The sequence below is a fragment of the Arachis stenosperma genome, chromosome 5 (genome assembly GCF_014773155.1).
Source record: "Arachis stenosperma cultivar V10309 chromosome 5, arast.V10309.gnm1.PFL2, whole genome shotgun sequence".
Taxonomy (NCBI): Eukaryota; Viridiplantae; Streptophyta; class Magnoliopsida; order Fabales; family Fabaceae; genus Arachis; species Arachis stenosperma.
Window position 1 is genome coordinate 75,047,269 of NC_080381.1, and position 11,885 is coordinate 75,059,153.

General features: G+C 39.6%; 1 non-coding gene across 1 annotated transcript; it reads right to left on the reverse strand.

Moving 5' to 3' along the window:
• Nucleotides 1–8,863: 8,863 nt before the first annotated feature.
• LOC130983433 (small nucleolar RNA R71) lies at nt 8,864–8,971 on the reverse strand. Its single transcript, XR_009087425.1, has one exon. It is a non-coding gene; the product is annotated as a small nucleolar RNA R71 (small nucleolar RNA).
• Between the last annotated feature and the right edge of the window lie 2,914 nt (nt 8,972–11,885).

An 11,885-nucleotide genomic window follows, 5' to 3' on the forward strand; every position in this document is an offset into this window, starting at 1 on the left:
CAGGTGAGTGAGAGTCGATCCCACGAGGATTGTTGGATTGAGCAAGTTGTGGTTATCTTGCAGATCTTAGTCAGGCGAATAGAAAGATTATTGTTGTTGTTGTTGTAGGCGCATAAGCAAAACAATAAAGAAAGCAATATGGAATTGGTGTAGAACAATAAAGGAAAATCAGTTAAGGCCTTGGAGATGCTTGTTCTTCCGGATTAATACTTCTTACTGACTACTTTAATAATGAGTGATTCATTCAATGGTAAGGCTATAATTCATTAAAGCTGGGGCTAGTGGTCATTAATCTCCTCTGATCCAAATCACACACCGGTGCTAATGGTCATCTAATCTGAACAAGGGTAAAGCTCATGCAATTCAATCTTTGGTGATCCTACTCAATATGCCACAGACAAGGTCAGATCTTCCGGATCGAAGAATGATGCTCTGTATTCTAGCCTTAATGCCACAGAGACCTTAATTACCCATGATGACTAACGAGATTTTATGTCACATATCCTAATTAGCCCAAATACTCACTTGGAACCTATGATGTACTCTCAAACTGTAGCTCAATACTATCGGCTAAGGCTTCGCAAGAGCTCATGTAGAGTAAGGGGTCATACTCTCGTTCTACCCCAGATTCATAAAGATGAAGAACGAAAATATATCATAGAATGGAATCAAACATAAATTAAAGTAGAAAAGTAATGATATTAATCTATAGGAATGAGCAGAGCTCCTATCCTTAACCTAGGAGGTTTAGTTGCTTATAATGTACAGAGAAAACAGAGAAGTGTCTGACTCCCCTCCTAAGAGGCGTCCCTCCTGAATAGGTGCCTCCTCTTCCTTAAATACTAATATAATAATAAATGCTAGACCTAAAAAGATATTATTTTTAATTAAAAATTACAAAAATGAGATAATCAAAGCTAAAGAGTGCGAAAAGCCACTTCTGGGCCCACTTGGTGAGTGTTTGGGCTGAGCTTGGCATCCAACTTGGATGAGTGGGTGTTGAATGCCCACTACAGAGTGTAAATGCGTTGCCTTGCTCCCTTGGTGGCGTTAAATGCCAGTTTTGGGCGTTCAACGCTGGCCTTAGTCCTTCATGGGTGTTGAACGCCAGAAAGGGGGTAAATTGGACGTTCAATGCCCATTTTGGGCAGTCGTCTCTAACAAAAGTATAAACTATTATATATTGCTAGAAAGCCTTGGAAGTTATCTTTCCAACTCCGTTGAGAAAGAATCAATTGAACCTCTATGGCTCCAGAAATATGTGTTTGAATGCATGGAGGTCAGGACTTGATAGCATCTGCTGTCCTTTCTTTGCCTCTGAATCAGGCTTTGCTAAAACTTGCCAATTTCACCAAAAAATCACCTAAAATCATAGAAAAAACACAAAAACTCAAAGTAGTGTCCAAATATAAATTTTTGCACTAAAACATACTAAAACTTGATAAAACTTAATAAAATATAACTGAAAACACTAAGAAAATAGTACCAAAAAGGATATAAAATATCCACTCATCACCCGGCACAGGCCATCCCTCTTGACTAGCATTATTACACACTTTGCGGAGTATAGTGCCATGATTGGAGCACCATACTCGACGAATGGATTCATAAATGGGGGAACCGCTGCAACAGTCGGTTGCGAGATAGGTATCTGCAACCAATTCCTAACTTTAGCCCGTCTGCCGATTACTATAGTTGGTACCTTGGATTATTCTGGATATACTTAAGGTTGTCATAGTTAATTCCTCAATAGCCACCCCAGCAGCCATATGTAGTGTTCCAGCTATTTCCTTATCATCGCCTGTAACTACCTCAGCCATCACAGCCATCACAACCATCACAACCACCACAGCCATCACAACCACCATAGCCAGTACCACAGCGAGCACCACAGCTTGCCTCACAGTGAGCATAACCATCTTGGATTCGATTTTGTAGACTTTTACCAATTGTCACCACAGGTAGACACGTTTGTGGATGATGCGCTAATCACACGTTTCCTTGCTAGTGGTGGTCCTCTTGATGAATATCTCATCCCAGCAGTGTCATCGTAGTTGTTGCCACAGTCACACCAGGCATCGGTGGACAGTTGGCTCGTTGAAACCATCGTACCCCCACACCTAATAGTCGAGTGAGTGGTTGCATCGATCCGCATCTTGAGATCGATACTGGCCATCTGAATGTGCGAACAGAGGCTCTAAGCGGTCTTGACTTTAATGCACCAACACAGCAGGAGGTTGTTGATGAGTATATCCTCGGTCCTTCCACTCTAGCAGAAGTAGGTGGGTCAGGTCCGAAGAACAGGCAGATGGTTATCAATACAATCTACGGATAGATGTCCGTCCACCGAACAGGTTTACTTTGTCAAGTGTTAACAAGATAGCAAACAAGGTGATGGGGTTTTTTAAGAAGAGAGCTGATTAGTTGAACTTATTCTATTTACTCTTTGTATTAGTGGTACTCATCTTCAGTTTAGTCAAACGTAGCCTATTTAATCTTTGTATTAGTTGTATGCGCCTTCAGTTGAGTTGAACTCAGTATTATTTAATCTTTGTATCCATTGTAATTAATATTCAGTCGATGCAAAATTAGTTTATTTAATCTATAAACCCTAAAACTAAAGATACATTAGTTTATCAAGAATTCAAATATATTAACTTAAAAATACATAAACTTAGAAATTCATAATCCAACTACAACGAACAAATGACCTCTACAACCTAAAATAAACCCTATGAACCACCACTACCACTAACCCCACTTGGTCCAGCACATTGCGGACATCTACTATGACTATGATCCTGTCTCTCGTGAAGACGGCATACCCAGGGACCACACATTTTCTGTGAATCCATTTTATTTAGATAGCAAGTCAATTTTGGACAACCTTCTGACGTTTGTCTCAAGGTGGGATTCGCGACCATCGTCGGTCCTAGGTAATCAGGCTATGACTTTGTGTCGCCCAACGGAAAAAACTCAATTCTGTAGACCTTGCGAATCTCTGACATACACCTGCCAATTGAGGTGCTACTTAGCACTGCTCACAATAACATGGCAACGTGGAAGTCGCTCCACCTGAAAATGCCTATAGTCACATCTCCGCAATGCAAGATCAACTACTAACACTCGCTCGCTTGGAATTTTGCGTAGCTCAAACACCTCGTTTCTTCTATCAAATCGGTGCACGACTATGTTTCCTGAATGCTGCATATTTCCCTCTATCCGCTGAGTGGTAAATTGAGATTATGTAAATCTAGCACACTTGCACTAGTAAGCCTCAGTATTCTTCTACGTAAATAGCTCGTTCAACCAATAATATGTTGCTCGGACGAGCGCCAAGACAAGCAGATTTCGGCCACCCTTCAACATTGAATTAATGCATAAGACAAGGTTCGTCGTCATGTGGCCTCGTCGATGTCCCTTGTCAAATGCCAATACTCACTGAGGTAGTTCGATGTTGTCGTACCAATGGGCATACGTTCTTGCAACCTCTTGTAGTTGATGTTATACTCCTCCACCATCTTTGAATACCCAATGTTGACCACAAGCTTTTGCAAATACGTGACCTTGAATTCCCTCAAGAAATTACTACTAATGTGCCGAATACAAAACATCCACCATGCTCTCAGAGGTTTCCAATCACCTCTGCTATGAGTTACTGCTGCCCAAATTGACTAATGATAATCAGAGATTATACCCACGCTATCTCTTCTTACAACATGCCTTCATAAATTACTAAGAAAAAAGTGTCACGCATCAGCTGTCTCACCCTCTACGATGGCAAAAGCAATCAGCACCGTGTTTTGATTCGTATCTTGCGCAACTGCAACCAAAAGGCAACCTTTATATTTTCTGTATAGGTGGGAGCCGTCAATTTGAACCAACGGCTTGCGATATTTGAAGGCTCTTATGCATTGATGGAAATTCTAGAATACGCGATGAAGTATCCTAACACCCGCCACCTCTTCACTCCTGTTATACAGGGGTCGTGTTTCTATTTGGACTTGTGAACCAAGCATCTTTTGGACCATTGCAGAGAACCACAACCGCAAAGCTCTGTAAGATTCTTCTGATCCACCAAAAACTTTTACTATCGACTTCTGCTTTGCCAACCAAGTCTTTCGGTAACTAATAGTGTAGTATAATCTTTCCTGGACTTTCGCAATTATAGATTTCACCTCTATGGATGGGTCAGATTCAACCAATGGCATCATAGCCTCAGCAATCGTGTTCGAGTCCAACATGGAGTGCTCTTGTGAGATCGTTCCCATGGAACACGTGTGCCTCCCGTTATATCTCTGAATCTCCCAGTAAGCTTTCTTCTATATCAATCTGACTCGGATAAGCCAATCGCACCCATGTCAAATAGTCTTGCATTTTGCATAGAACGTCTGTGGCTCAGATTCATAAACAAAGTAATTGACTCTTCTGGAGATAGTGTAACACCGAATTGCCGCAATGATTGATTTTCTAGAACCGTATTCCATTCGATCATGAACTCCCCGTCTACAAGGTCAGCAACACCTATAAAAAGAATAAATTGTCACTCGTCAATTCGTCAAAACAAAATTAAGGAAACATACTACCCACTACTCACGTACCTATGTCCGCATATTCGGGAAGCTCCAGTGCATGCATGGCGTCAAGATCCAAGCTATGCATAAAAATGTGAAATTTCCATCAGTTGACTAACTGCAGGTGGAACCACTAAAGTTTCCGCGACTGCCTTACCTCCCCCATCGTCATCCTCGTCCTCATCACTGGCTTTATACGTAGCTTCGAACTCCTCATTGCTATCATTGTTCATTCCTTTATATGCTTTAGTTCTGTCAACTTGTAGTTATATGTTCAAACTCAACATACAACTCAATCCTTGGATGTCGCACCTGAGTTTGCTAGTGAATATGAAACATCTGCTGAATACTTGTTTAGTAAACGATCGGCATATCCTCAAACTATATCAGACCGCCAAATACGACAATCGGACTCCAGTAAAGAATGTTGCTCACCCTCTTTAAAACGTTACTCTTTATGCTCTGACAGAGCCATACTACAGTTTCACGAACGTTATAGAGCATGAAACCACACACGAAAATGTACTCTAATAAGGAAAACAAAACAAAAGGATACAGGGATAAGAAAAAGATAGAGGAAAGACGCAACAGAAAAATAAAAGGATAGATAAATGGATTTTTTTCCCTACTAGACCTTTAAAATACCTATTCTTAGCAACCTAGGTCACTGATGTGCGGATAATTTATACGCTTTTTGGCACTGTTTTTATATAGTTTTTAGTATGATTTAGTAAGTTTTTAGTATATTTTTATTATTTTTCAAGCAAAATTCACATTTCTGGACTTTACTATGAGTTTGTGTGTTTTTCTATGATTTCAGGTATTTTCTGGCTGAAATTGAGGGACCTGAGCAAAAGTCTGATTCAGAGGCTGACAAAGGATTGCAGATGTTGTTGGATTCTGACCTCCCTGTACTCTAAGTGGATTTTCTGGAGCTACAGAACTCCAAATGGCGCGTTCTCAACTGCATTGGAAAGTAGACATCCAGGGCTTTCCAGAAATATATAATAGTCAATACTTTGCGCGAGTTTTGATGACGTAAAATAGCATCAAAACACCAGCTCTCTGCCCTTTTCTGGCGTCAAAACGCCAGAACTGGCATAAAAGTTGGAGTTAAACGCCCAAACTAGCACCAAAGCTGGTGTTTAACTCCAAGGAAGACCTCTACACGTGTAAAGCTCAATGCTCAGCCCAAGCACACACCAAGTGGGCCCGGAAGTGAATTTTGGCATCATTTACCTATTTCTCTAAACCCTAGTAGCTAGTTTCATTATAAATAGGACCTTTTACTATTGTATTTTCATCTTCGGATCATATAGAGAATTTTGGATATCATATTTTCATATTTGGGAGAGGCTGGCCATTAGGCCATGCTTGGACCTCCAGACCACTTATTTATTTTCAATGGTAGAGTTTCTACACACCATAGATTAAGGTGTGGAGCTCTGCTGTTCCTCGTGTATTAATGCAAAGTACTATTGTCTTCTTATTCAATTCAAGCTTATTCCTATTCTAAGATATTCGCGTGCACTTCAACATGATGAATGTGATGATCCGTGACACTCATCACTATTCTCAACCTATGAACGCGTGCCTGACAACCACTTCCGTTCTACCTTAGATCGAGCGTATATCTCTTAGCCTCCATTCTGAAAGATTGGAGTCTTCGTGGTATAAGCTAGAATTATTGGTGGCCATTCCTGAGATCCGGAAAGTCTAAACCTTGTCTGTGGTATTCCGAGTAAGATTTGGGAAGGGATGACTGTGACGAACTTCAAACTCGCGAGTGATGGTCGTAGTGACAGACGCAAAAGGATCACTGGATTCTATTCCAACATGATCGAGAATCGACAGATGATTAGCCGTGCGGTGACAGTGCTTTTGGACCATTTTCACTGAGAGGACGGGAAGTAGCCATTGACAACGGTGATGCCCAACATACAGCTTGCCATGGAAAGGAGTACGAAGGATTGGATGAAGGCAGTAGGAAAGTAGAGATTCAAGAGGGATGAAGTATCTCCATATGCTTATCTGAAATTCCCACCAATGAATTACATAAGTATCTCTATCTTTACTTTATGTTTTATTTATCTTTTAAGTATGAAAACTCCATAACCCATTTGAATCCGCCTGATTGAGATTTGCAAGATGACCATAGCTTGCTTCAAGCCGACAATCTCCGTGGGATCGACCCTTACTCACGTAAGGTTTATTACTTGGATGACCCAGTGCACTTGCTGGTTAGGTTTGCAAAGTTGTGAAAAAGAGTTGAGATTACAATTGTGAGACCAAGTTGTTGGCGCCATTGTGTATCACAATTTCGTGCACCAAGTTTTTGGCGTCGTTGCCGAAGATTGTTCAAGTTTGGACAATTGACGGTTCATCTTGTTGCTCATATTAGGTAATTTTCTTCTTGTTTTTAACCATTATTTTATTTTCAAAAAGTTTTCAAAAAATCTTTCAAAAATTTTTTCTTTGTTTTTCGTTCTTCCAAAAATAATTTTCGAAAACCCAAAAAGAATTCATAAAATCATAAAAACTCAAAAATATTTCATGGTTCTTGTTTGAATCTAGGGCCAAATTTTAAGTTTGGTGTCAATTGCATGATTTTAATTGTCTTGCAATTTTCGAAACACATGCATTGTGTTCTTGATGACCTTCAAGCCGTTCTTGATGAATTGCCTTGTTTGATCTTAATGATTTATTGAATTGCACTGCATGATGTTCTACACATACATTCTTGGATTCATATGGCCCAAACATGAGAAAATTCTAAGTTTGGTGTCCATGTTTTCTTTCATTAAAGAAAACTGAGTTCTTGATGTTCATCTTGATCTTCAAGATTGTTCTTGGTGTTCATCTTGACGTTCATAATGTTCCTGTATATATCTTGTGTTTTGATCCAAGAATTATATGTTTTGACTCATTTTGTTGTTTTTCAAAATTGAAAACATATCTTCTTGAATAAAGGATTTAGTAAAATGAAGATCCAAGAACATAAAGCAGAGGAATTACAGAGAAAAAGCTGGGCGTTTAAAACACCCAGTGAAGAAGGAAAACTGGCGTTTAAACGCCAATCAGGGTACCTGGCTGGGCGTTTAAATGCCCAAAACATGCAGCAATTGGGCGTTAAACGCCCAAAACATGCAGCTCCTGGGCGTTTAACGCCAGGATGACACAAGGAGAGGAATTTTGTTTTCAAATCAAATCTTTTTCAAATCTTCATATTTTTTTTCAAAATCAAATCTTTTTCAAATCAAATATTTTCAATCATATCTTTTTCAAAATCATATCTTTTTCAAAAATCAAATCTTTTCCTCATATTTTCAAAAATCTTGATTCAAATATTTCAAGCTTGTTACTTTCTTGTTAAGAGAGATTCCATATTTGAAATTTAGAATCATATCTTTTAGTTTCTTGTTAATTAAGTCATTAATTTTAAAAATCAAATCTTTTTAATTTATTTTTCAAAAATAACTTTTTTAAATCATATCTTCTTTTTAAAAATCCTTGATTTCAAAATCTTGCTCTAAATTCTTATCTTTTTCAAATTTATTTCTTATCTTTTTCAAAACCACATTTTCACTCTTAATTTTCGAAAAAAGATTAACTTTTTTTTAAATCCCTTTTAATTAACTAATTATTTTAAACTTTAATTTTCGAAAATTTCTTCCCCTCTCTCATCTTTTTCTATTTAAACAATAAGATTCTCCTCCATTGTCCCTTCGAACTCCATCTCTCTTTGAATGTTCGAATTCTTCCTTACCTACATCATCCTTCTATTCTTCTTTTCCTCTGACACCTCAAGAAATCTCTATACTGTGATATAGAGGATTCTATATTTTCTTTATTTTCTTCTCTTTCATATGAATAGGAACAAAGATAAAGGCATACTTGTTGAAGCTGATCCTAAACCTAAAAGGACTTTGAAGAGAAAGCTAAGAGCAGCTAAAGCACAAAACTCTGAAGAGGACCTCACTGAAATTTTTGAAAAGGAAGTGGCAAAAAAAACAATTATGGCCGAACCAAACAACAATGCAAGGAACTGCAAGTTTCAAGAACTTCCATCAGAAGACCCTTATCAGTTCTTAACTGAGTTCTTGCAGATCTGTGATACTGTTAAGACCAATGAAGTTGATCCTGAAGTCTACAAGCTTATGCTTTTCCCTTTTGCTGTAAGAGACAGAGCTAGAACATGGTTGGACTCACAACCTAGAGATAGCCTGGACTCTTGGGATAAGCTGGTCACGGCTTTCTTAGCCAAGTTCTTTCCTCCTCAAAAGCTGAGCAAGCTTAGAGTGGATGTTCAGACCTTCAGACAAAAAGATGGTGAGTCCCTCTATGAAGCTTGGGAAAGATACAAGCAATTGACCAAAAAGTGTCCTTCTGACATGCTTTCAGAATGGACCACATTAGATATATTCTATGATGGTCTGTCTGAATTTTCTAAGATGTCACTGGACCATTCTGTAGTTGGATCCATTCACCTAAAGAAAACGCTTGCAGAAGCTCAAGAACTTACTGAAATGGTTGCAAATAACCAATTCATGTATACCTCTGAGAGGAGTCCTGTGAGTAATGGGACGCCTCAAAAGAGGGGAGTTCTTGAAATTGATGCTCTGAATGCCATACTGGCTCAGAACAAAATATTGACCCAACAAGTCAATATGATCTCTCAGAGTCTGAATGGATTGCAAAATGCATCCAACAGTACTAAAGAAGCATTTTCTGAAGAAGAAGCTTATGATCTTGAGAACCCTGCAATGGCAGAGGTGAATTACATGGGTGAAGCCTTTGGCAACACCTATAATCCTTCATGGAAAAATCATCCAAATTTTTCATGGAAGGATCAACAGAAGTAAGGCTTCAATAATAACAATGGTGGAAGAAACAGGTTTAGCAATAGCAAACCTTTCCCATCATCTATCTAAGGCCACTCTTAGTTTCATGACTGAAACAAGATCCTCCATTAGAAATTTGGAGGCACAAGTGGGCCAGCTTAGTAAAAGGGTTACTGTAACTCCTCCTAGCACTCTCCCAAGCAATACAGAAGAGAATCCCAAAGGAGAGTGCAAGGTCATTGATATAATTAACATGGCCAAAACTTTAGAGGAGGAGGAGGACGTGAATCCCAATTAGGAAGACCTCAGAGGACGTCCAATGGTCAGTACGAAATCCCCTAATGAGGAACCAAAGGAATCTGAGGCTCATACAGAGACCATAGAAATTCCCTTGGACCTCATTTTACCATTCATAAGCTCTGATGACTATTCATCTTCTGAAGAGGATGAAGACATTGTTGAAGGGAAAGTTGCCCAATATTTAGGAGCAATCATGAAGCTGAATACCAAGCTATTTGGTAATGAGACTTAGGAGGAAGAACCTCCCTTGCTCACCAATGAACTGAATACATTGGTTCAGCAAAATTTACCTCAAAAGAAATAGGATCCTGGTAAATTCTTAATACCCTGTACCATAGGCACCATGACCTTTGAAAAAGTTCTGTGTGACCTGGGATCAGGAATAAACATGACGCCCCTCTCTGTAATAGAGAGACTGGGAATCTATGAGGTATAGGCTGCCAAATTCTCATTGGAGATAGCAGATAAATCTATGAAAAAGGCTTATGGACTAGTAGAGGACGTGCTAGTAAAGGTTGAAGGCCTTTACTTCCCTGCTGATTTCATAATCCTATACACTAGGAGGGATGAAGATGAATCCATCATCCTTGGAAGACCCTTCCTAGCCACAGCAAGAGCTGTGATTGATGTTGACAGAGGAGAATTGATCCTTCATGCGAATGAAGAATGCCTTATAGTAAAGACTGAAGGTTCTCCATCTGTAACCATGGAGAGTAAGCATGAAGAGATTCTCCCAATACAGAGTCAAACAGAGCCCCCACATTCAAACTCTAAGTTTGGTGTTGGGAGGCTGTTCCGTGGGTTACTTGAAACTATAGGTCGATCTCAGACAAGATCTTCTGTGTGGGTCGGAGCTGTTGTGTCCGACTTGTTGGACTTGGTGATGATGCGGATCCTTCATCCCCGGAGGGTGGGGGTACCTGCAAGGGACTCCAATGCTTAAGTTAGCAAGGGTATTAAGCAGGTATTGAGTAGAATCAGAGTATGAGTTATACCTGGGTGCTCCAGTGTATTTATAATGGTGTGGAGTGACCTTCTTAGATAAAATAAGTTAGTTATCTTATCTTTATCTTATCTTATCTTCAAGAGAACCGCCCTTCTCTCTGTAGGCTTGGGCTGCCTTAAGATCTGGGGCGTGGTCCTCCATTTGAGCCTTTTATTGGGCTTTCCTGTGACTTGGTCGAGCTCTTTGAGAATAGTTCGGGTTGTCTTGACCTGAAGAGTGCTCGACCCAGGGTATGAACAGTGCCCCTGCTCGAGCTTGGTTTTCCTTTTTGAGGTCGAGTCTTTAGTTTTGATCCTTCTTTTGGTGAAGCCGAACTCGAGCATTTTGTTGATTTCTTTTTGTAGAGTTTCTCCTTTTTGAATGCAGAACGTTTCGCTTCCTTTTAAAAACGCGCGCTTTTGGATTAGCGTCCTGGCCTTGGGAACGTGCGAGGGTTTTTAATGCCCCATTAATTGGTTTTTGATGCTCCGTTTCTCTTGGCTTTTATTTTAAACTTTAATCTCAGGAAATGTATTCTCTCCTCATCTATTTTTGCTGTGACTTCCTTTTTTCTCCTCTCCTTCTTTTTTCTTTTGAAAACCTACATTTCTGGGTGTTTCTTCTTGCAACGTTGTTCGGCGACTGTAAGTGCTTTTGACGGCGATCTCTAACCTCATCGTCCTTAACCCTCTTACGTATTTCTTCCCCTTTCTTTCTCAGGTTGGTTTTGCTTTCCCCTCGCCTGTTACTCTGTGTTTGTGTTTTGATTTTGAAGCTTGAATTTTTGTTGCGCCTTTTGACCTTATATATGCTTCTGAGTGTATTTTCTTGGTTTGGCTCTTTAGAGCTTTGTATGCTTCTGCCGATTCCTAAACTGTTATAGCCTTTTCTTTTGGTGACTCGTTTGATCTTTTTCCGCATTTCTTTTTCTTGGAAAGGGTTTCTGTTGAGACATTTAGTCTTGTAGATTTTCCTGAATCTTTATTCCCTGATTGCCTCCAAAGGATGCCTCTGGACCTTGGGTTGTGTCTTGGGGTTTTCCTTTTTATCTGCTCTACTGCGCTGGAATGTGCTATCCAAGTTGTTTTGATTTCGTCTGGGATGTCTTTGCCTTTTTAGTAACCCAATCTTTTTCTTGCTTTGTAGGATTAGTTTGCCATGTCTTCCCAAAAAAACATTATCGAG